The sequence below is a fragment of the Sturnira hondurensis genome, unplaced genomic scaffold (genome assembly GCF_014824575.4).
Source record: "Sturnira hondurensis isolate 20B ecotype Veracruz unplaced genomic scaffold, ASM1482457v3 Scaffold0006413, whole genome shotgun sequence".
In the NCBI taxonomy this organism is placed as follows: Eukaryota; Metazoa; Chordata; class Mammalia; order Chiroptera; family Phyllostomidae; genus Sturnira; species Sturnira hondurensis.
Window position 1 is genome coordinate 59,380,567 of NW_028079044.1, and position 24,728 is coordinate 59,405,294.

The window sequence follows — 24,728 nt, forward strand, 5'->3', positions numbered from 1 at the left end:
ATATATTTGGCAACTCGAAGCCTATTGTGCCAAAATGAAATTACAGTGTTGGAGAGGTTGCGTCATATTTCAGGACTGTGAGATTCCAATGGAAGAAGCCAGGAAGGTGAGCTGTCCTAACCCCTGGAGAGAAGTTCGGCGTTATTCGCCTCACCAGGTGAACTTACTAGCCTGAATGAAAACAACGATGCATGCTGGTGCTCATGCATGTTGTTCTACGTGCAGGTTCTTCTGTTTGTGTTGCTGCCTTCCTCACTTTACCCTGCTACTTCACACTTATCTCTGAAGAGTCAGCCAACACCTCCTCCAAGAAGGCTTCCTTGATTCCCCACCCCCACCCCAAGCTTTCTACGGAGCCTCCCGTCAGCATTCCCACAATTCCTCTGCACATTTCTTCTCCACAGGGGGCTAAGGGGATCTCTTTGTGGGATTCCGAGGCCCTGCCCAGGGTGGACTGGCTCTGTATGTGAGGGGCAGCCTAGGCATCTTCTTGGCGGGACGTGTTTCCTCACTGGAACATGGACCTGACTGAGCTCAGCGGAGTGGTTGATGATCTATGAAGTCCAGATCATGCCTCCATCAGAACTGCAGAGACCACCATTCTCTCGCCCGGGCTCCGGGGCCGTTTCAGAACCCGGGGACACTCATCTCCTCCGGAGAGTCCTGTGTGCCGACGCTGCTGGCCTTTTCCCTCTCTTGGCTTTCTCCCTGTAAGAATGACACAACCTCCCGTCCTCCACGGGCCTCCTCCTCCCACAGGGTGTGCTGCACCTCCAGCCCTGCAGAGCTATGAATAAAGAAAGACAGCTGGTGCTGCGGGATCCTGTTACTAATTCAATAGGCGCATACCTTTCCCCTGAGTCGGGCAGAGAGGCAGTTTCTTGAGAATGGCAAAGACAAACAAGCCGTCCCCTCTTCCCGGGCAGAAAAACACAGACCTCAGAGACCCAAGGCCTCGGTCAGACTGGCCCCATCCTTCATGGGGACCTAATGGAGCCTGGGCTGAAGACCCAGGTTAGAAAAGGCTCTGCTATTTGCTCTCTCTTTCTGACATGCCTCCCTTCCCCCACCCCCAACACAAGGCAGCTCTTATGCTGCTTTGCAGCTTGGTCTCTTCATTTCTAAATTGAAGTGAACACTACCAATGGCACCATATTTGAGGGAGGATTATTACAATAATGTTATGCAGAGTCTAGCGCCTAGTACTCAAAAGTGGCCAAAAGTGATAATAATAATAATAATAATAATAATAATAATAATAAAACTTTATTTGCGGCTGTTACAGGTTGAATTGCCTCCCCTCATTCTAATGCTGAAGTTCCTGGCCCAAGAATGTGACCTTGTTTGGAGACAGGGTCTTTGCGGAGATAACCAAGCTTTTAAAATGAGGTCTGCAAGGTGGACCCTGATTCAATATGGCTGTTGTCATAAAAAGGAGAAAGGTGACACAGACAGGCGCAGAGGGAGGGCACCTTGTGACGATGATGGTGGAGGTCAGGGCAGCGCTTCCTGGAGCCAAGGAACCCAAAGGTGCCCGGGAACCACTGGCCGCTGGTGGGGGGAGGCCTGGAGGAAAGCTGTCCTCATGGACCCCAGAAGGGTCCGGCCCTGTCGACGACACCTGGGTCTCGGGCCTCCAGCCCTCAGAACCATCAGAGATAAATTTGTGTCATTTAAGCCTCTGAGTTTGTGGGGGTTTATGCTGAGGACACTGAGGACCAAGATGTCAGACCAATGCACAGCAAAGCAAGGGTGAGCCGGAACCACCTTGTGGCGGGTTTCGGGCCCGTGTCCTACCGGTGAGCACCCATTTCAGCTAACGGGTGCTGGGCTGGTTCTCGCCGCCTCATCCACACCCTTGCCCCTCACACACTACCTCTCCCAGCCCCCTTCCTCTGCACACTCACAACAGGTCACTTCATTTTCCCTGGTCACCTTTAGCCCGTTAGCGCAGCCTCCTGGCTCTGCAGGTAGGAGTCGCTGCCTTCCTCCCACGAGAGGCTGGGATTCAATCAGCCCATCAGGAAAGCTGCCTCCCTGCTCACATCCGTCCCTCCCACTCCCACCCGCGCTCCGTGCTGCTCCAGCACCCACCTTCCTTGCTTGGGTGGGAAGTCCCTGAGCTCTGCACCCTGGGGGTCTCACCACACCTCCGCTGGCATCTGGCCAGGGCCAGTATTTTCAAGTTTCTGCAGTTCATTTTCACACCCGTCCAGAGGTGAGAACCCTCTGGTGTGACAAGGAAGGACCTTTCTGAAAAGGAAAAAAAAAGCACAATAAGAATGATAGCAATAATAGTAATACAACAAGCATAAACTAATCAAGAGTTAAAAAAACCCAACTTCTTCCTGCTAAAAACAGGAAGAAGTATTTCTCTGTCACCTATTTCAATAAGTCCAGACTCCCTTGGTGACCCATTATGGCCTGTCTCTGCCTTCCCTATGAAATACACGAATCCTTTTCATTCTCCCCGTTGTGCTCTGCGATGAGGTAAGCTGACCTTCAAGGCTCCCTTGCCCACACTGGCTTCCTTCTGCCCCAGGGCTTTTGCTCCTGCTTGTCTCTGTCCTGGTCCACACACCAGCTTGGACTACTCTTTCCCTGAATCCCTCCTTTAAAACTCTCCACACCCTGCAGACCCTAGGCAGGGCTAGGTGCAGGGCTCCCCCTGGAACTCCTGGTTTGCTTTCAGATGACTGACTTTGTGTGTGACCTTGTATTTGTCTGATCTCGCCCAACCCTCTGCTGTCCTGGGAGCAGGAGCTGCATCTTACACCTTCCTCATGTCCTAAGGACAGACACTTAGCCCAGTGTCAGGGACATACTAGATGCCTAGCAAATACTTGCTGAATGAATGAGTAAATCCCATTAACTGATATTTGCTAGTGTACAAAGCATTTTAAGTGGCAAACCGTTTGAGTAAGGCGGCTCTGGGGGCTGCTCCTCGGAGGGCTCCTGCCAGCCGGGACTCAGTTTTAAAGGGTCACCTCTCCCCAGGGCCTGCAGCAGGGTTGCATCTGGAGGGGAGTGCGCAGGTCTGCATGTAAGCAGTGGAGGGCAGATCCACACAGGCCGGGCCATTTGATGGACACCGAGGCCCCTGGATACCCCGCACTCCACGTGAGAGCCCTGAATGCTGGAGTCCGTAGGAAAGGTCAGCACAACCGACTGATGTGCTTATGGTCTTTGCAAAGTGACAGATAGCCACGGATAGTGCCTTCTGTGATCAGAGGCCCTCCTCCCAAATAGGCCACACCCTCCGAGGAAAAGAATCCCTCCGTCCCCTTTATCCAGGCCTGGAGCTCTCAGGTGGCCCCAGTCTCCGTTTTGAGTGTGAAGCCCACTGCCGAGGCCTCTGGGGAAGCCGTTTGGCAGTGACCAGGGACTGGAGGCTCCTGCGGAAGGACACTGGTCCTCAGACTGCTCCTGGGTGGGAGGTCCTTGCCAGGGCCTCGGAGAGATCACCACGGGAGGATAGAGATGGAGAGCGAGCACAGGACCAGGCCTGTCTGCAGTCCACTCGCTCCAGCCCCCTAAGCATGTCCAGCCCGTGTGGTGAGGGCAGTGGAAGCCCTGCTCTCTTACCAATCTGACCCTGGGGTTGCTCCAGGCCACCCCTGCCGCCTGCTTCACTCCTGTTTCTATTCTGGTTCTTGACAGATTCTGAAGCCCCAGGTCGTTCTCCACTCGCTTGGCTCCAGCTCCTCAGCAGCTTCCAGAGATTAACAATGGGGTTTTGGATTCACAGGCTCTTACCTCCTCCGGCTCTCATTCCTTGGCAGTGGCCCCCCCACCCTGCACTCGCCAACACCGCCTCCCGCCTCTGCCCCCAGGACACCCAAGAGCAGGCTGCTGGGCTCTTCCTCACGGTCTCACATGCTGTAAGAGGCTGCCCAGGCCCCTCCGAGCCCTGGGTCTCCTCTAGTTTACTGTGGCCGACCTGTCCTTTGCCAGGCAGGGAGAGGAGTCTGACCCGAGGCTGCTGTCGGCCCACCAGGTGGCATTGACTGCAGGCTCGTGGCCTCGCTTCAGTCACACCTTTGTAAGAGGCTGCAGCCAGGGGACCCCCAAAAGGAGAATTTGTAAAGGGGTCCAGAACGCAGGGTGTCCAGGAAATATTTCAAAATATGGGACATCCTCACCCCCACATGTCTGAACTGGGGGAAGGGACACAGGGAGCAGGGCCATTGAGAGTGGTTTGGCATAGCAACAGTTTTGCAGCTAACCTCTAGAAGGGTCATTTAACATATCTGTAACCTTTAACTGGTTTCATAAACATGTGACACAGCTGTGGCCCTGCTTTGGCCCGGGGGGGGGGGGGGGGGGGGGGGGGGGGNCTTCCACCCAGGATGTGCCTGGAAGGAGACTCCCCCTGGTTACAGAGCCTGTGTAAGAACTTGGAGATGATTGGCTCCGCACCACAGGGCCATGCCCTCCAGGACGTACTAAAGGCTGGAAAAAACGGGAGTGCTGGCAGGTGTAGGCGATTGTGGGAGGAGTCGGAAATGGGGCTGGGGGGGGGGGGGAAGATTGGCGCCGGGATTTAAACCGAGGCGAGGCAGCCATGACAGGAATCACTGCAAGGCTCTGGCAGAGAAGGACCACGCACGAGTCTTTAGCAGGGGAGAACCACACGGGCTTTGGGGCTCCCTTTGCCATGCAGCTCAGGAAGCTGGAAAGCAAGATGGAGCAGCGAGGCGGAGCCCTCTCTTAGCAGCTCGGAAGAACGCAGGAGAGACGCTGTGGGTAGAAAAGGGGTGAAAGGACCCTTGCCGATGGGCCATGAGAAGGTGCCACGTGGGTTTGGATTAAGAACTGGGGATTCCAGCAACACAGCTGATGGTGCTGGGAACCACGGAAAGCCAGCCAACCAATCAGGGATTACTGGGAAGAACCAGGGGCTACCTGAGCCATGGACTTCTGTCTCTTTACCTGAGATATGGTGCCCCAGACTGGGCAAAGGGGGGAAGGAAGGACTGTGTGTGTTTGTGGGTGTTTTAAGGGACTTTGGGATTTTAATGAAGACAGTAAGTCGTTACTCTTAAGTCTGTATAACTTGTGAATAAATAATTCCTTTCCTTGTCACCAAACTCCGACACGGAGAGCTATAATTCCCTGGCAGCGGGCAAGGCGAACCTCGTACAGAGGACCGCAGGAGAAGGGGAGTCCATTCCGTGCAACCCCTTCTCCGGTGACCAATCAGGGAAAGCCATGGGAGACCACCTGCGCAGTGGCTTTAAGGTAATACAACTACTTGCACATGCGCAGTAAAAGCCTGTCTAAACTAGCCAGGAAGGATCTGCCCTATAAGAATAGAACTCCTTCAGCCCATGAGGTCATTCTCTGCTTGGAGTTGGCCTGCTCCCGTGTTCTCTGCTATAAGCTCTGTTTGTTAGGTTCAATTCTTTGTCCTGATCTCCAAGGACCTGGTTACCTGTGCCCACCCGTGACACCTTCGTGGTACTTTGCAACCAGGTTGGTGAGACTAGGCCAGTCCCATGAGCCCCTTTTCCACCCGTTAGGAAAGCTGAGCAGTGAGGCGCTCGCGGCCAGATGGGACCCTCCCCGAGCAAGAGTGGCACGCTTTCGTGGGCTGGGTTACCGACGTCCCCCAGGGTCATTCTACCTCACCTTACCGTCATGTTTCGTTTATCTCTGATTTTTTAAAAATTCTCACCAGAGGATATGTTTATTGACTTTGGAGGGAGAAGAAGGGAGAGAGAGAGAGACATCAATGGGAGGGAGAAACATCGATTGGTTGCCTCCTGTACACGCCTGGGCAGGGAATCGAGCCTGCAACCTTGTTCCAGTGAACTGAACGACCCGACCAGGGCTGTTTCTCCCTAACTTTTTACATTCTCCAGTCCTGAGTAAGAAGGGATAAAAATGAGTGAATAAACAAAGGGAAATTATTGCGTTCACTGAAACAGAGACTGTCCATAATGTGAAGCAGCATCTTATATTCTTTATGTGGTCTCTGGGAAAAGGATTGACTGGGAGTTTTCTGGCTCTTGCAAGTAATCAGCTATTTGGACACTTAAATGCATCCTGAATCTCAGATGGGCACCGGTGGAGGGGGACCGAGAGGTCTCCCATTCCTATATGTGCATTTTGAAGGTGGGAATATGGAACCCGAAGGTTGGGGAGATGCACTCTAAACTTGTGAGTGAATGTGCATCAAAGATAACACCCTTTACTCAACAATCCATTTGTTTATTGAGCGTCTAGTCCGTACCCCAGAGAACAGTGTAGCAGAGGGACTGAGAGAATGACTTGAGATTTAAACAGCCCTGAATGTTGACTTACTCCAAACCATTACTGATTCACCCTGCTTTCTATTTCCTGAACCAGAAAACAAAAAGTCTGGGGCAGACTCTGAGACCCTGGCAAGCCCCAAATTCTGTAGTTTGTAATATGTAGATTCTAGGTTGTCCTGACTTGCCTCCTGTCCTGTGGGATCCCCTCTGTCTGTCACTGTCCATCCCGTCCCAAGTCCCACCCTTTGGCCCACTCATTCCTCAACTTGCCTCTCGGCTAACACCATGGATCATAGAGGCCTGGGGAGGGGAGCTTTGATGTGAGTTATAATGACCAGGCTGCTCTCAGTAGAAAGAAGATATATCTTGGGAAGGTATTTACTCAGTTATCAGGAGGAGAAAAACTGTCTGCTTGGATGATGCAAAGTAGAACACTGAGTCATTTTGTCAGGAAGAATCTGGGAGCCAAGAGTGGGCGTGGGCACAGCCGCACTCCACCCCAGGAGTTGTCCAAGCTACCTGGTGAACAAATTGGAAGATGCGGGGCACCGGGGGTAATGAAGGCGCGCAGATGCCCCCACAGTCCTGCACATATGGCAGCCGTTTTCCCAGGCACTTTGTTTGCTTCAGCTCCAAAATCTTCCTAATATTTCAGAGTCATGCTGTGACTTTTTTTCATAGAAAGAAATTACAGCGGCTCAGAATGATATCAATAATTATATGCTGCTCCGAAGAGAAAGGTTCTGTGTTCCAAGTTGCCAGCGGGAGCTCCAGTAACAGTCGGGAAAGCGCTTGTTTGTGCCAAATCATGAGGTAGAGCATTTTAGTGGAAGCGTCAGGAGGAGGCACTGAGGGCCCTCTGACCTGAGGAGTTGGGTTTCTGTCCTCTGCCAGCCTAGGGTGAAGTCGGCGAAGCCTCGTTTTTTTTTTTTTTTAAATTTGTAAATGATAAATAATATGTTATTTATATTATATATAATTGTGATGATTGAATGAGAAATGCATTTTTATGTGTGTTGTCAAGGATGCCACACAAAAAATGGTGCATTAGAAATGACCACAGAAGGGAAGATGAAAGCCCTCAATCGGGGCCCCTAAAGGTTCCACTGGTGGGAAATTAGTTAGGGTTGAAAAATGGTAGCTTTCGTCCCCCCGTCGGAGAGCAGACTGCCTCTCTCTACACCATCACGGCTCCGGAACTGGCTGTGGGACTGGCCTTGGCCCTGAGGTGTGCGCTGACGGGACATAAGGCCCGAGATGCAGTTGCACCATTGGCCTTGCCTTCCTCTGCTTCTGTCATGGCCGCGAGCGAAAGGGACCCGGTCTGGTTGCTGTCTTCAGCGGGAGGAGGAGGGAAATTCAATCAGAGTCTGGAGCTGATCCCCCATGACCCGTAGAAGTGTGCATGCCCAGCAGAAAACGCAGACCCTCACAGACCCCAGAGCCACGGAAGTAAGTGCTTGTTTTAGGGCTATGTGTTTTGAAGAGACAGTCATTTTGTGACATGAATTAATTTGTCGGCTTTCCATGTCGGACGCCCATCTATCTAGTTCCGTTTACCCAGCACTGGCTTGCTTTATACCTGTTGTGTCAGTATCTTATCTGTTTTGTGTTTTCCTAGATTTTCCCAATTTTAAAAGCAAAGCAGCATAATTCTTGGTTGCACTGAAATGAGCTCAGATGGGGTTGGTTGGCCTTCATATTTGCGCTGGAGGCTGTGGCCATGATCTGTCCACTGGAGCTGAAATGCCTTCTCTCAGGAGAGACCCTTGTGCACATCCAGTTCAATCTGGAAGATGAAGAAACACGTGCCTCTCTGGTCACCTGTCTCGCACAGGGTGGAACCAAAACTTCTCTTTCAGTGGCAATTGCAGGGGACTTGCAAATAAAACAGAATGTGTCCAGACACCGGCAGCTAGGGACAGCTAACTCCTCCCACTTCTGATGTCCTTTTAAATGTCCTTAAAAATCACTCTTCACATTTACTTATGAGAATCTCTCTACTGAGTAGAAAAAAAAAAGGTAGCACATTTGGTTACAAAGGAAATGCTCTCTTGTCACGAACCAGTTTTTAAAACCTGACTTTAAGGCCGTATTATTGCTGAGACACTGCTGCCAGCTAACTAGAAAGTTTTAAAATAATATTGCAAAGGGCAACTGTCACTGCAAAGGTCACGGACACTCCCAAGTCGCAGCTAAAATGAAGGTGATTTGGGGATCCCAACTGCACCCGGCATCCAGTCCTCAGGGCCTGACCTTTGAGGCCCACTTTGGCCCATGGGAGAAAGGCGTCACCGCTCCCACACGGCTGTGACTCTTTCCATTGTAGACGACACTTCCATACACACCACTTCATTGGGTTCACAAAGTCACCGCGGAGAATGGCCAATCAATGTGACAATTCTCTGTATGTTTTATAGGAAAATTTAAAAAAGCCACATTCCCCCTTTTCCACGTTTCAAGTTGCTTCTTTCGATACTGAAAAACCACTCATGGGAAAGTCAGAAAGTCGGCATAAAAATTAGATCCCCATCTCTACCCAAGGCTGTGGGGGTTACAGGAAACATGGAGTCGTGCAGACTGGCTCCGCTGAAAGGAACTCCATGACAGGGATCGCCTTCCCAACACAGGAGGATGGGCTTGTCCCCTCTCTCTGCAGCGGTCCCCTTGAATGGCTTCTCTTCTGCTTCTTTCCGTCTCTTGTTTGACTCAACCTGACTCCCCAGGGCCCACCGTGGCGGGCAGTCTGCCACTCCCTACACACAACTGCATCGTTCTAGATGCGCCGTCACCACCTAAGAGGCTTTGGAATCTCGTAAAAACACAGAAAATCTGAACGATTCGACCCTTCCCATGAACGGGTCCCCTTGGGTCAACGTATCATCCTTCATCTCATCAGCTTTGGAGGGGGTATGGGAAGTTCTAGAAAAATGCTGGAAAATTAAATATCTAATTAACCCCTTTTAACATTTTTTATATGTCAGTTGCTCAGCTAAATATTTCGTATGATTTTTCAAATTTACTTAGCAGCCCTGTGTAGGTAATTATTATTATTATTATTACTATTAATTTTCAAATGAAGAAACTGACTCTCTGAGTTGACATTACAGGTTAGAAAGTTGTACAATCCTTCTTTTAGTGCCGGGTATTTGATTCCAAAACTGCTTTCATTCATTGTGCCGTTACCGCATTGCGGAATATCTAAGTAGAGTAATATTTCAAATTTCAGCTTTAAGAAATTGCTTTGAGATGTTTATGGAGTTCAGCATTTGAGGCCAAAGTTTTCTGGCTCTTTAAGAGTCTAAGGACTATTGAAAGGAAAAGAGGGGAATACAAGCAAGCCAGCACTATGATACACACTAAGTAAAACAGTATGGCACGTTGCACGGTGCCAGGTCATAATATGAAGGCTACAGAAAGTGGTTCATCCTACATATAAGTGTCTAGGATATCATAAAGCTAATAATCTAAATTCTCAGGGAAGGAATAAACTGCTCACAAGATGAGATGGAGACGTTAGCTATCAGGTTAGAGTCATGTCCCACAGCATGCAAAATTTTATGCTTTACATTCTGGATGTATTAATGCTACACATTATTTATTTAATGCATGTTTATGAAATATCACTGTTACCTAACGTTATACAAAGCAGCACTGACTCATATCCAAAATGGTTCTTATGTCAGTCCTGTCATTTCAGCAAATGAGTCTCCTTGACTCCAATTTTCTCATTCAGTGAACATTGACTAAGCCCTTTCTCTGGGTCATGTGTTAGGATTGCAGGTTAAAAAGCCCTTCGTTACCAGTTCTGTTATTCTTCTCCCTTTCCCATAGCACCCAGTCCAATTCTGATCTAAAAGGAGGTTTGAGTACTCGTTGACGGCCAAAACTTGGGTGTACTCTGAGCATACTGAAGAAGAAGAAGAGAGAGAAAAGAGTAAAAAAGGAGAAAAGAGAGGAAAGAAGGAAGGAAGGCAAGAAGATAGAAAGAGAGGGAAGGGACTACTCATTAGTCCCAGAATTTAGAAAAAGTATATTCTAGTTGGACAGCTACACAGACAAACCAATTATTTCAATAGAATATGGTAGATGTCCCCCAAATGGTGTAATGCCTGCCTGGTAAGGGCGCACAGAGGAAGGGCATTTAGCTGAGGGTGGGGATTCCTGGAAAATGTCTTCAAGGTCATGATGCTGGAGCATGGCTTTGAAGGCCAGTAGAAGTCACCAAGTGCAATAGAGAATGTGTCCCTATTAATGAGCAAATATTGAACTGTTTAATACACAATGAATGATTGACTCAATGGCTAAATAAGTCAGGGGGTGGAGAAATCAAAAACATCTGACATGACTTCTCACGTCTAGACTTCGCCTGTCGGAGAAAAGAGACAGAAAACACAGGAAGCTCATTTGTTCCTCCAGAACGAATCTAAAGAGAATGCCTGTCAGACTGCTTTTGGCCACATGTAACAAAATACATGGCTAAGATACCGCATGAGGAATATGTTTGTACATGAATCTCTACGCTGTGAATTCTCGAGACAGGACTTCCGTTATTCGGCATTCCCCTTCCACCAGACCCTTGGGAAACTTCTCTCCGGGTCTCTTGTACCAGGGAATAAATGACGTTCCTGGTGTGCGTTTGCTTTGATCTCAATGCTCCAACACTTCACTGCTGACACTACAGGTGTAGACTTCCCCACCCACGGGGCAGCTCTGTGACGCCAGCCTTGCGTCCTACCGTTTAGCTCAGTTCTGACACTGTCTTCCTGGAGATCGTCAAATCCTACTCAGGCCCCCGAGACTACTCCCCATTTCTGATAATAATCCAAGATGAGGTTGTTTCCTGTGTTTCTGACCAATGGCTACCAATTGGAGGTGGCCTTGACTCACCCAAGATTTAATTTATTTGTTAGAGAGACTTGGAGAATTCAGGAGACCAGTTTCCTCACTAAATGGCTGGTTTATTACAAAGGACATTGAAGGGTACCACCAATGAACAGCCCGAGGAAGTAATACACGGGGCGAGGTCCCAAAGACTCAGAGCTTAGGAGCGCCTGTCCTTGTGGAGTTTGCGAGTGCCACTTTCCACACACAGGGCTATGTTGTGGTAAAAAGAAGTTACAGGTTAACCTTGTAACCTCCCTGAAGCCCATCATTTGGGGCTTCTAATGGAAGTTTATTACATAGGCGTGACTGATGAAAGCATTGGTGGTCGGTGATTGGATGCAATCTCCAGCCGCTCTTCCCTTGCTAGAGGTTAGGGGTAGGGCTGAAATTTCCAACCTTATAATCCAGGTTGGTTCCCCTGTAACTAGCTTCAATCCTACGGAGGCTTACCCAAAGTCACCACATTAACATAAACTCAGATATAATTAAAAGGGGTTTATCACAAATGATGCAAGACACAGATTTCACCTTTATTGTTCTGGAGCTATTTCAGGGGCTAAGGCCAATAAAAGATGTTCCTACGGTCTTTATATAGGAAATTGTGAGTTTTAGGAGCTGTGTTCCAGGAACAGTGGAGAAAGGCTAAATGTATATTTCCTATTAGAAAGCACCGTATCACTCCCTGGCTTTCCCTTTATGGTCTCAAGCTGCTGTTAAAGCCTCATGCATCACATCCTCACACAACGATTTCAAAGTGAGATAAAGCTTCCTCCCACGAAGTTCTCTTTTGCACCAGAGGGAAAGAAAAAATCCTGCCCAGAGTTCCCCCAAGTGTACTTTCCTCAGTCCCATGGGTCAGGATTTTGTCACATGGCCTTGCTTAGTTGCAAGGGAGGCTGGGAAAAAATTAGCAGGCATTTCAACCTCTGTAGAGGGGACTGGGTTTGACTCTCGTGGAAGGAGGGTGGGTGTGGCTGTTGGTGGTGACAACAACAGTGTCTGTAATGTGCCCCGTGAGTGCTACAGGGAATGACCAACACGTCCCTGGGACGACCCTCCGTGTGCTGAGACGCACGTGTCCGTGTCAGCTCCTAAATATGAACAGTAAAGAATCATAATTTAGATGTGTTCTGTAACTTTTACTATTTCTTATGCTTCTCTTATGTGCAGGTTTGTCCCATGAAAAAAAGCAAAGCTGTGGCTTCCTTTCAAATATCATATGCATGCAATGCTGGAAGCATCTTTTCTCTTCCTTGGTCTTGCCCCTTACCTCAACTGTAAGGAAATCAAGGACCCCACTAGAAAGGCGGGGCTGAGAAGAGGAGAAGAGAGCCTCCCTCATGTGCAAGGCTGGACTAGGAACTGGACACACACTCTCTCCATCAGTCCACACAATGACTCCATAAGGCAGGCACAGTGGGCCAAGTGTTTGTCTCCAGTCAGCAAGCTGGGAGATGGTCTGGTTGGCTGGGTGTCCGTCCTTGGCCTGTCTGGCTCTCAAGGACATCGTTGTGTCAGGATATGATTTCACGAGTATGTGAACATGCCAAACATTCAACTTTTGTCAGGGCTCCTGCTGGTAAAACTCATCCGTGATGACAGGCAGAAGATGTCTCTTTTAAGTCCTCTCTAACTCATTAATTCATGACATCACCGAGCCTCACACCATAGGGCCCATTTCCACAGTCCAGGAAATTTATGCAGATTGCGCAATGACAGCCATAAATCATATTCGAAACAACTACAAGAACAAAAATACCAAGGGTTTGCCTGAGGTTTGCAGAACCTTTCATCTGAAAGATTACGTAATTTGTTTTGAACCTACACATTCATTATTCATTCAGCAGATATTAACAGCGCATCCAGCATGCATCACGCCCTGTACTCTCACAGACGTTTATAAATGTTGATTTGTGATCAGCCTTGAATTCACAAACACTTCCTGATTCTCTACTATGCGTCAGACATTGGGATAGATTCTGATGGGTTAAAGAACTCAGCAAAATCCAGGCCTGCCCTCAGGAACTCTGTTACTCAAGAGTCATTCTTCAGTCACTCCAGTTAAAGAAAAAACAACAAAAAACAACAACTGTTCTGCCCGTGACCCTAAGCAGCAGCATAGAAACACGTGCTAGGTCACCAACTATATGCTGGAACTCGAGCAGTTTGCTCTCGCCCGCTCCAGATGCATTCTCTGCCTTCTTGGCTCTGCTCCCGAATCTGAAGCCAGTTCCTGTGGACTGCTGATCTGGGCTCCCTTGCTGATGGCATCCAGTTGGGTTTGACCCATGAGAGGCCCCGGAGGGGAAGTGGAGGGGGCAGAGGATGATACAGGGGAAGTTGTTTCTTGCTGCTCTGTCCTGTGTCAGCACTGTGTGTCTGGGAGAGACTGCATCACCCCACATCCTGAACTGTGGTACCCACTGGGCGGGCCCCTGCAGTGTTCTGGGTGAGTTTCCTCCAGAATTGCGATTCTCATGGACTCCAGTAACCCAGTAACGCTGTTTCCTTTTTGGCTGTGGGAGTGACAAACGGCTTCCTGCTTTCGCTAGTCTCTGGGTGCCTTATTCTCCCTTACTTGTTCTCCTAACCTGGCACCCACATGAATAAGTTCTTTTGTCCACATCTCTTTTTTTTGAACTGTCTGTGGCAAATCTGTTTCATACTGGGACCCTGGACCCTGGCTAATCAGAATACCAAAGCTGGTGCAAATTTACAAATCATCTGGTTTTTTTTTAATTTTACAGGGATGGGAACCAGGTCCAGAGAAGCCTCCACTGCCCTGAGGTCACTCGGCTTCTGGAAAGAAGGAGCATAAGCTGAGCCATCTCTGTAACCCATGCTTCTGAGATGTGCACCCCAGACCCCCTCCTAGAGTGAGCTCCGTTTCTTCTGTGAGGTCTGGTTTTCCAAACAATGGCAGCTTCTGCAAGCGTTTAAGCCTGCAAGCCAGGGGCATGAATGAACTGAGTCATCTGCACGGAGCTTCATTAATTTTAAGGCGATTTAAGATTTCTGAGTCATAGGTTTCAGTCATTTAGACTTTCCCAGCTGGTACTGTACTTGCCCACACACATTTTTCTTTAAAGATTGCGTCTGTGTCTAGATGTGTGGTTCTGCCCACTCTTCATCAGTTTCTGAGAGAAAGCAGCCCTGTGGAGCGATACCTGCAGGGCTATGCCTTTTCCCCTGGCTGTGTGCATTTTAGTCTTTGCAGGAGGGGCTAATGGGATTAGCAGTCTGCAGCTTCATCCAGACTCTATCCACCAGGGACATGCACATTTCCACTTCCACATCCAACATGATGCACGGCCCAGCCTCCCAAGGAAACTCAGCGATACCATATGGTGACTCCGCAGGCTGCATAATATTTAGCAACGTGGTGAACAAGGACTGAATCATATCTTCACCATCTTGGCCAACTATTGTTTTATATAGCAACAGTATTAGTAATCTATATGTGTTTTATTTTTTGCACCCGTGCTTCCTGTTACGCCCACTGAAAATTAAGAGCTAGACCTCACTGGAAGTAGACTGCACAGTAAAAGAGTTCTTGCTCATTAGCACTCTTAAACTCAGTATTGCATTGCACAGATGATACATTCAGAAAGTCTGCTTTTTCTTCTCCGGAACAGCTGCTGAGGTTGAGCAATAGTCTCCCAGGGTAATGCAGCAGGGAATTCTGGGGCATTTCCCAGACACGGACAACAAAAGATATGTATCCAAAGGGGGGGGGGTCCAGGCCTTGAGCTCTCTCCCTTCCACCAGGGAGAGATGTCCCATACTCTCTCTATGGGAGTATAGAGACATGGGGAAGCGTAATAGCAAGCCTCCAGTGTGCGGGCCCCTGTGGCCGGGTAATCTTAATGCAGGCACTTTTCTTTCTGAACCACACGCAGTCCAAGTATTGACCATGGATAATAATGGACAACCTTCATAAACTTTTATAAATGGTACTACAGCAGGAGTTAGTTCAGTCATGGATGGTGGGCAGGCACTGTTTAAGCCGTCTGTATGCCACTGTGGCTAAGACACAATCCATGCTTTCAATGAACAAGTTGAAACTAGAAGTCTGCAGAGATCCTTTCAGTAAAATTTGGCTGGGCTAAGATGGGACTATGCACTGTATACCCAAAGCTCCTGAAAGAGAGGGTGCCCCAGATGAATCTTGGCAAGAGCTATGGAGGCAAGAAAGGTACTCCAACAGTTACGAGCTTGAGCATCAGGTAGGAGAGAATACAATGCATTGCACAGTGTGGTGGGAAACAAGGCCATATTTACGGCTACTAAGAAATATTAGTTGTCACTACAGCATCAGCATTTTGAGAAAATCAAGAAAGGGATTCTAGGAGACTCCTCTCCCAGCAACTCCCCTCTCCTTGTGCGCAGGGCAAATATTGAGCCCGTCTCCACAGGAAATTGTTTGCTGTAACATCCCAGACTCGTAGAACTAGGAGGAAGCGGCCACCCTCCTGCATGCAGGTGCTCCCTGGCATGCAAATCCCTGAAGAGAGGAACCTACTATCTTCATTCTCAGAGAAACATACATTGCCTTCATGTCCTGGTGAAGCTCCATAGGACAGCTGGGCTACTGGTGTTCATAAAATGAGTGAACATACACACTCCTCATTTGAATACCGAATGTCAGAGATGGGAGGGTCTTGAGTATCATCTGATCTAATGTCCTTGTTTTATGGGTGAGATGACCGAGGTCCAGTGAGAGGGAGTAGCTTGCTCACAGGCCCCTGATAAATCAGGGGCCCAGCGAGAGCAGACACGAGTGGCCCTGAACAGCAGCCAGGCTCTTCCCAGGACGGAATAAATTCTAAAAGCTTTAGACACAGTGTGATCATTGTTTTCTTGATGGATTTGCATCTTCTCAGCAGGCATATGTACCCATCCCTGTGACAAGTGTGCAGCAGGGGAGAGAAGAGGAGATGTGGTCCATGCCCTCGGCGAGCTCCCACTCACTGACACTATGGTCAGATTAACCACAAACAGATTAGCCAGGAAAAGTTCATCATAAATGTCATTGTCCAAAGGCACTGTGCCCATCAGGAAAGGAGGCCTTGCCCTGGAACCTGAGATTCACTTAACCTATGTTCATTCCTATCACCTTACTATAGAAATGATTTACTCCTTTGGGTAATACTTCCTAGGGGAACGTGCTTAGAACACCCAATAAGACAACCAGGTCACCTTGCTGCAGCTTTCTGCTACTGAATAAAACGCGAACCTAGTATTTAATGATATAAAACCACCACCACTTCATTCCATCATGATTTTGTGGGACAGGAATTTGGACAGATGGCAGAACTGCAGACACTCAGTGGTACTCTGTTGGCTGTTGGCCTGGTCTGGAGGGATCGAGACAGCTTCATTCTCATGCCTGGAGCCTTGTGAGGGTGCCGCTGGAAGGCTCGGCTGCGCCAGGCCCCTCTCCCTTTCCACGTAGTCTCGAGGCCTTTCCGTCTGGTTTTCTCATCAAGGGAGTGGACTGGACTAATTGCATGGCAGCTCAGAGTCCGAAAGCCTGCACCAGAAGCTTCCAGTTCCCTCAAAGGAAGGCCTGGAACTGGCCATATGTCACAGCTATTGGTCCAAACAGTCCCAGACCAGAACCTCTTCAAGGGGAGGGGAACAGACCCCCATCTGTGAATGGGAGGAGTGTCAATAATTGGTGGCCATTTTTAACCTGGGCATATATATCTCTTTCTATGTTCACTTCATGTGTATAAGAAAATCTTGGTGCTTTATGGCCCAAGTAAAAATATGATAAGAAAGAGAAAGAAAAATCTCAGATAGGAAAACAGGGCAGTGTGGGAGATGCCTCTGCCATTCTATGGCGAGTCTTGGCATAATCCATGGCACTCTGCCCAGTGCCTAGCGTTGTGCTCGAAGCACAGCAGCTGATCCAGCGACAGAACTGAGCTGACAGGCAGTTGTTACTGTATTTGTGGTTATGTGAGTGAATTTCTCACACTAAATCTCCCAGGAAAGGTGCCAGGGGAATCTTATTGCAAAACTAGCAGTTTATTGGGTTGACAAAGAGAACATTCAATTAAGAAGATTTTTCAGAACACAATAGAATCATTTTAGCTGTGAAATGTGGACTTAAAAATAATCATAATCAGGAGGCATTTGAAGACAGGATGACACGATGCAGCTCCTTCGCTCAAGCACAGACTGAGGGTCCTGGGTGGACACAGGTGTGCACAGGTACAGTCTAATGTGGGCCAGTCCCTGATCGCTCTCTGCCCTGTTCCAGAGTCCAGCCTCTTTCCACAATACCAGGCTCTGAAGAGAACGCCACTCGTAGATTGATTTATGCAGAAAACAATGATAACAACCACCATGTGCTCATCAGCATGCTAGCATTGTGTGTGCAGAGAAATAAAACATGGCCCTGGGTCTCATGGACCTCCATGTCTTCAAGTTGGCGAATTCGCTGCCTGTTCTTAGAGTCCAGGAAAATGTCTGGGTGTCTAGAGGTGGATGAAGATGCTGGGTGCAGAGAGACTGAGATGACTCATTGCCTCACCATTCGATACCACGCCAAGCAAAGACTCCTTGAAAAGTACCAGCGGGATGTTGACTTTCTCAGTATAGATCAACAGCTTCTCATTTCTGTCTCTTGCGCTTAATCATAATAATCTCCACTCCAAGATTCTGATAAGCCAGGGCAGACCACCTCTGATGTGGCTCCTAATGATCATTCCCTCTTGGAACTCAAGCCCTATGTAATCCTCCCCTGTTGTGTCTGAAAGGGCCTGGCAGCTTGCTTCTCACGATTCGAGTATGGCAAAGTGATGTGGAATGTCACTTCCAGGGTTAGGCTGTAAAAGACTGACTTCTCTCTGGTTTGCCCTCTCTCTGACTCTTCTCGTGTTTGCTCTAAATGACACAAGCTGCCATGCTGTGAGCTGCTCTAGGGAGAAGCCCATGTTGCTAGAGATGGAGGGAGGCCTCCAGCCAACATCCAGAGAGAAAATGAGAACCTCAGTCCAGCAACAGCCAAGGACCTGAATCCTGCCAATGGCTATTTGAATGATCTTAGGAGTAGAAGCTTGGGCAGGATGGTGGTGGGGGGTGGGGCGGGTGGATTTTTGTTATGCAGGACGAGATAACTAATACAAGTATATTAAAGGAGAAGAAAAATGCAACTAGCTCACCCCCTAGTCTAGTGCACTTTCTACTACAACATGAGATTTCTGGCCAATAAAAATCTTTCAATCAAGATCTGACCAATGAAGTCAAGACCCAGTATTTTAGCTCAGCATTCCCATCCCCCCAGGGTCTGACAACAGTCTTGCCTCTCATCCTTTCAGCCTCTTTTTAAACTCAGGTTAACTGACTGCTGTTTCTTATCCCATCAGGGCTGTGACTTCTTACCTCAAGAACTTGACCCGGTCAAGTGCTTCTCTTAGAAACACCTTTTTTATCTTGACTTGCTGGCCTTCTGCTCAGACTTCAAGGTCAGCTCATTCATGTCCTGGCCGGAAAGATTCATTTTTTTCTCTAGAACTTTCAAACATAGTTGAAGCATGTATATGTCCCCTCCTGTCTGCAAAGGACTACTCTAAAAATGAAATGACAAACAAAACCTTGGCCTGTATTCCTTTATTTAATTTGTAGTTTCTACAGTTGCCCAATGTATATTTTGCGTGCTTCAACTCCACAACAAATTCCGAGGGCAGAGAAACAGTCATTGTAGGCTCTGCAATGTTCACTCCAACAAAATCCCAGAGAAAGGCACTGTCTATTATGGGCTGAACTGTGTTCCCTCAGCCACCCAGATTCATACGTTGAAGCCCCAGCTCTAGTGTGGCTGTATTCGAAGGTGGGTCTTTGAAGGAGGTAGTTAAGGTTAAATGAAGTCATGAGGGTGGGCCCCTAATCCAAGGACTGGTGTCCTTACAAGAAGAAGCGATGCCAGGAGGGTGCATAAGATAAGGGCACCGTGAGAAGGTCGTCCTCTGCAAGGCAAAGAGAAGGGACTCAGGAAAAAGCAAGCACCTTGATCCCCAGCCTCCAGAACTGTGAGACAACACACTTCTGTCATTTATGCCATCTAGTCGAGGCATTTTGTTAGGGCTACCCACGCAGACTCATATGCTGACTGTCTTTTAACAAGAACTCAGCCAGGGAGGCTGAGTAGATTCACAGTGGTGTGAAAAAGTCAGAGGCAGGGGCTTGGACTCATCTGAGTTTGAATACTTTCTTTACCTGTTCTAGTCAACAGAACGAACTCACTTTTGTCACAGCTCGGTTTTTCTTGCCTGTAAATGGAGGCCGTCTTGCCTATATTTACTCTGACCATGAAGAGGATGAGGGAAATATTGTTTGCAAAATGCTTCTCTCAAACTAAATGCAGAAAAAAATTAAATATTTCCTCTTTTCTTTCCCCCCTTCCTCTGGGGATAGAAAGGGGCCAGACCAACCACTGGAGTCTGATATGAAAGGAAAAATCAGAAATACTGAGTTAACAAGCCTCAAGTTTTCTGAGTACTGGCACTCAATTTGAATGGCATAAAACTTCATATTGTCCTGAGTGATAGCAATGATAAATAGACATATTTTTAATTGCCTCACCGAAAAAATTATGAGATCAGTTATTTGTTTACAGGTTAGTATTTTAGTAACCAAAAGAGCATGTAAGAGCAAGCTCTTACAGGTATTTGAAAGTGAATTGTAAGGATATGGGTGACATATAGTCTTTTCATCTGCACTCTCCCGAGAAGATGGCTGCACACACAACTGAGTGTCCGTGCTGTCTCTACAGGCTGAGCTCCAAGCCCACCTGGGGACCCGGGGCTCACACGTTGGAAAGCATCCTTCCGTAGCTCTCACCTTGGTGCTCACACATGCTGTTCTGGCTTGCCGCCGTTATGGTCGCGATCAAATGGAATTCTGTGCAGGGAGCTCCAATGCCGGCATGACCCCCACACTGCTTCAAAGTTAGAAGGATGTTTGGACACAGAAGAATTAGAGAGGAAAGAGAGAGAGGAGAGGACAGGGGACAAAGAAGTGAGGACAGGGACAGGGGGAAGGCGGTAGGAGGAGGAAGGCCGGTACCATCAAATGAACGCAGGGTTTGCTGGGATGGGTGGTGGTTCTAGGTCTGTGAGTCAGTCATCCAAGTCCCTAGAGACACAGTCTCTTCCGCTGAGGCCAATAAAGAAACCTCCTCCACGGGGTTCTTGTGAGGGCTAAATGGGACAGAATACATAACAGTGCTTTGTAAACAGGCAAGCCTGGTGCACATATTAATTCTTATAAACCTTAATCTGAGCAGTCAGGGCCGTCCAAGGCCACGTTCCTAATTGGCCAAACTGGGGCGCAAATGGAAAGAAAACTCAATGCATCATTGTTTGGCCACTGGTCTACTGGTGACCGGCTCATTTTTCCCATGTCAAAAGTTGGACTTCAGAAGCTGGAGGGGGACGTAAGTGATCGTTCAATGTAGCCTGTTCCCTTTGTAGGGAAGGTATTATTATTCCCCTTCCACAAAGGGGAGTTAGTGCCACTCACAGCCCTAACGCTTGTGAGACAGACAGGTGTGGGATCTGGGGCGCTCTCCCTGCGCCGGGCTGGGAAACCCACACCAGAGCTCCCATAATGCCTTGCCAACTGCATCTGTTTCTGCAGTAACATGTCACTCTGTAGCACTTCCTGGGCTAGCTGGTTCTCTCTTTACCCCTTTTCACTCCTGTTAGCTGCTCAGCAACATGTAACAGGATGGTAGACAGCTTACGGTACCCAGAAAATTCCCGTATGCTGGGGTTCCCCCCTCCCCTCTACTTTAAGGGCACCAACCAAATTTCCACTGTATTCACCTCACTGGTAAGCAACTGTTTTTCTATGCAAGAAGTAGAGACACAAGACCAGGGCCTGGGAAAAAATGGTTCCGACAAGCCCATTTCTTCTGTATTGATGCATTGGATGTTTCCCAGGGGACCATTTATCCAAAGAGGAAAACACATCCCCTACCTGGCCATGGTAAAGCAAACAAACAAACACCTTTTAATAGGTGGTGCCAGGAATCACCTTGTAAATAAACAATGGCCATCCAAACGTGTGCTGTTTAAAAATGAGAACAGAAAGCACTGCAATGGGAGGGTTCTCATCAGGTGTAGAGCTGGGGGGGGGGGGAGGGTGGTGGGCCGCCGCTGGGCACGTGACCGGGAGGAGTGAGAGGTGAAGCTGCTGGGCAGGGCTCGCACTCCAGTCGCGTGTGCCGTGCGCCATCCAGTCCCACGCAGGGCGGGAGAAGACTGGTCTGCACAGCTCCAGGGGCCCCATTTACAGAGGCCTCAAAGCACAGGAACCGTTCTGGAGTCACGCCGTCCACAGACTGTGCATCAGCAGGACACGGCATTCTTTACAATCTGTCCGGGACGTGGGTCACTGGTTTTTGAGCCTAGGTACGGCTTTCTGTAAGGGTTGTTCAAGAAAGACGAATGCCATCACCTACAGCACAGGTCAGCTTTTTAAGTGAGGTAGTAGTCTCAGAAGTTGTTCTCCGACACCCTTTATTTGACGAGCAAACAGTGCTGAGTTTAGGGCTTCACACTTGGCAGGCACCTGTGGTGTGTGTTCTAAATTAATGAACTAAAGAGCAAAGAGCAATGAAGTAAACAAAGGAGCAGCTAAATTCACTTCAAGATAGAGAAGGATCTGGAAAGCACTCACAGTGGGCAACTGGAGTTGACTGTCCTACAGAGCGGACTGGTTTAAGAGTTTCCCTGTGATTGCCCAGTCCTTGTTTTAACGTGCACATACTTCATCAGAGCTACATACTGTATTTAACCATTCCTACAGCTGTATGTTTAGCAATTTCCACACATTTCATTGATATGGTAGCATTTTATCTATTAGTCTTGTCGCATGTTGGGTTGCTTTCTGTGGATGTATTCCAATAATAATAGTAAGTATTTATTTATAATGTGCAAGACATTATGTTAGTTGCTTTACACACATCTGCTATAATTTTTATGTGTTAAGTAAAATTTAGGTTATAATTCTACTTTATAATTAAGATATTCTAGATTCACCTAAGGTCGTGTAGCTAAAAAGTGAACAAATGAAGATCACCACCCAGAGCTTCCTACGGGATGTTTTACTTTTTTAAACCTGAGAATTACTGTCAATATGCATAAATACTGAGATTTTGAGGCACTTGGTATAAATCATCTAATTTATTTTGCACAGCAATAGCTTCTAAAGCTCGTGAATTTGGCCTTGGAGAATGGGCAGGTCAGTGGCTGCTGTATAATTTCATTGGAAGTGATAAATACACTATCAATCATGTGTAGCACACATCACTCTAAGTTTATCGTTTTCTTGATCTCTCCCAGCTACTCTCTCTCTCTTTTCCTTGGAAGCCCACTGGTGCTTATGCCATATGACTTTCCCACATGACTTTCTAAAACCTCAATCTAATTGAGCCACCTCCCCATTTAAGGGAAATCTGGACTCTCCTCTACTGCTATGATCCGATCTATTAGCCCCTCCCCATTCTAATCCCAGCCTCGTGCCTGGCCACTGTTCCCAAACTGACAATACTGGAGCCGTGGTGAGTTACTAGAAATTTCAGAACATCCCACTGCTCCGCTTCTGCACATTCTTTCTCCCCAGCTGAAATGCCAGCGACAATCTCTTATTCATCTTATTTTATGACTCATAGAACTTCTTCAAGATCTGCAGAGACAAATATATTTTTTGAATCGTTGTATCTCTACACCCAGTGTCTGGTGCACAGTAGGTTTCAATAGATATTTAGATTAATTCAAGATTTAAAAAAAAGTAACATTTCCTGGGAAAATGCCCTGAAGTCCAAGAGAAGTTGTTTCTTTTTCTCTGCTCTCTCGATGCCCTGAAATTCCAATTGCCACATTGTTACACAATGTGATTAAATATGTCTTGTTTTTTCTCTGGGGCTTGACTCTGAGCTCTTGGGTGGCAGTGACTAAATCTTCTACTTGGGTCCTTAACACCCAGCCCTGAGCCCAGCTTATAGTAAACCTTCACAGATTTCCTGGAATTACAAATGTAATTCTAAAACAGTCACATGAACTGAGAAGGGTGAGTATTATGCTTCTTATTTTATGGTTGAAGAAATGGAGACATAAGGAGGGGAAGAAATACGTTGACTCAATTTGTAGTCGGGGGCACAGTCAGGGCTGGAACTGGTCTTCCAGCCCTGGTTACAGGGCACTGCTGCTGGCCACTGAAGAGAGCGGGGCTGGGTCTTTCCCATCCAACAGCAACAGCTGCCTCAGGGTCTGTTCTTGAGACAAGCAGGAGACCACAGATGCCTTCATGGAAGAAGACTGGATTGAGGGGGACAGATGCCTGAGTCCTAGGCAGGTTTGTCAGGAGTAGGACCATGAGATGGGCTAGGAGGCGGGGCCACTGTTTGACCTTCTTTTCAAACTCTGGGTCCTCCTGTGTCCTTTCTGGCCAACTTCCCAGGAACCTCTTATCACTAGAGTAACTTGTGCATAATTGTAAGTTACAAATATGCAGGACTGGGCATAATTATAAATAGCCGTCCTGTTTAGTCCAAAGTGTCCTGTGATGGGCAATAAATAAATGAAGTGGTCCTCCTTCCTTCACCCACTGGAAAACATGCACGCATGCATGGAAAAACTCAGGGAGCTGGAGAGCCTTCCAAACTCCTTTTCCCCAGTCCCTTGGCTATTGTTTTTATTTTAGTTCAGTTCGTCCCCCAATCCGATTGCTTCTGATTTACCAGGATACCTTAAGAGTCAGGCCGGGAGTTGCAAGCTTCTGCCTGAGTCAGGCCGTGTAACCGGTGTGTCCAAACCATAGAACTGGACCCTCCCCAGAAAGCTGAGAATAATTGAGGGCTGGAGGTGGAGACGCGAAACAGGAGCCCTACCCGATTCTCAGTGTTGAATGCATTTGAGGTCCACATGTGTACGGGTGCACTAGGAGAGGAGGACCCTGCAGCCAGGAGCGCCTGCAATGAGGTGTGGGTGCGGGGACTGCCCTGGAAAAGAAAGAATGAATGATTAAATTTGGCCTGGATCAGGAGGTGCCTTCAGCTGGTCTGCTGAATACTGGAAGCCCTGGGCCCGAGGTGCCGCGGCAGGAACCTCCTCCTGGCTCAAGAGGCCAACTAAAGGCCAACTAAAATTAGGCAATCAAATTCTTTTTAAATGGGAAGGTGGGTGTTGGGGAAAAATAATGAAACTAATTTTTGCAACCCCCCTGCAGCCCCGCATACAAACATTTTCTTCACCAACTAGCTCCTGGCTCACTGCAACATCTGAGTAGCGGTGGCCTGATGCTCGGAGGATGCCTGGCTTTCTGGGGGAAAAAAGCGCCGGGAAGATGAAGTGGGTATGAAGTGCCTGAGCTGCTAGGGGAGACACCCTTGGGTAGTTTTCGTGCCGCCGAGACCCTCACTCCCCGCGGCTTGTGACCTCACTCCACAGCCCTGGGCCGCGGAAGGATATTGCACTTTGTTTACCGAGCCGGGGCCGAGCCTGGGAGCAGCGAGGCCAGGGCCAGCGCCCGCGCCCGGGAGCCGGCGCTGCAATGGCAGTGGCAGCCGCC

The 24,728-nt window shown here is 48.2% G+C and overlaps 1 long non-coding RNA gene across 2 annotated transcripts; it reads right to left on the bottom strand.

Annotated features, from left to right (window-relative positions):
- Window positions 1-18,779: 18,779 nt before the first annotated feature.
- Window positions 18,780-24,705, bottom strand: LOC118988776 (uncharacterized). 2 transcript variants are annotated; one of them, XR_005066854.1, is made up of 4 exons: window positions 24,643-24,705; window positions 24,049-24,159; window positions 20,220-20,353; window positions 18,780-19,120 (listed from the first exon to the last, which is right to left on the bottom strand). It is a non-coding gene; the product is annotated as an uncharacterized LOC118988776 (long non-coding RNA). The 2 variants fall into 2 exon arrangements; XR_005066853.1 differs by lacking the exon at window positions 24,643-24,705 and having other exon boundaries at window positions 24,049-24,202.
- Between the last annotated feature and the right edge of the window lie 23 nt (window positions 24,706-24,728).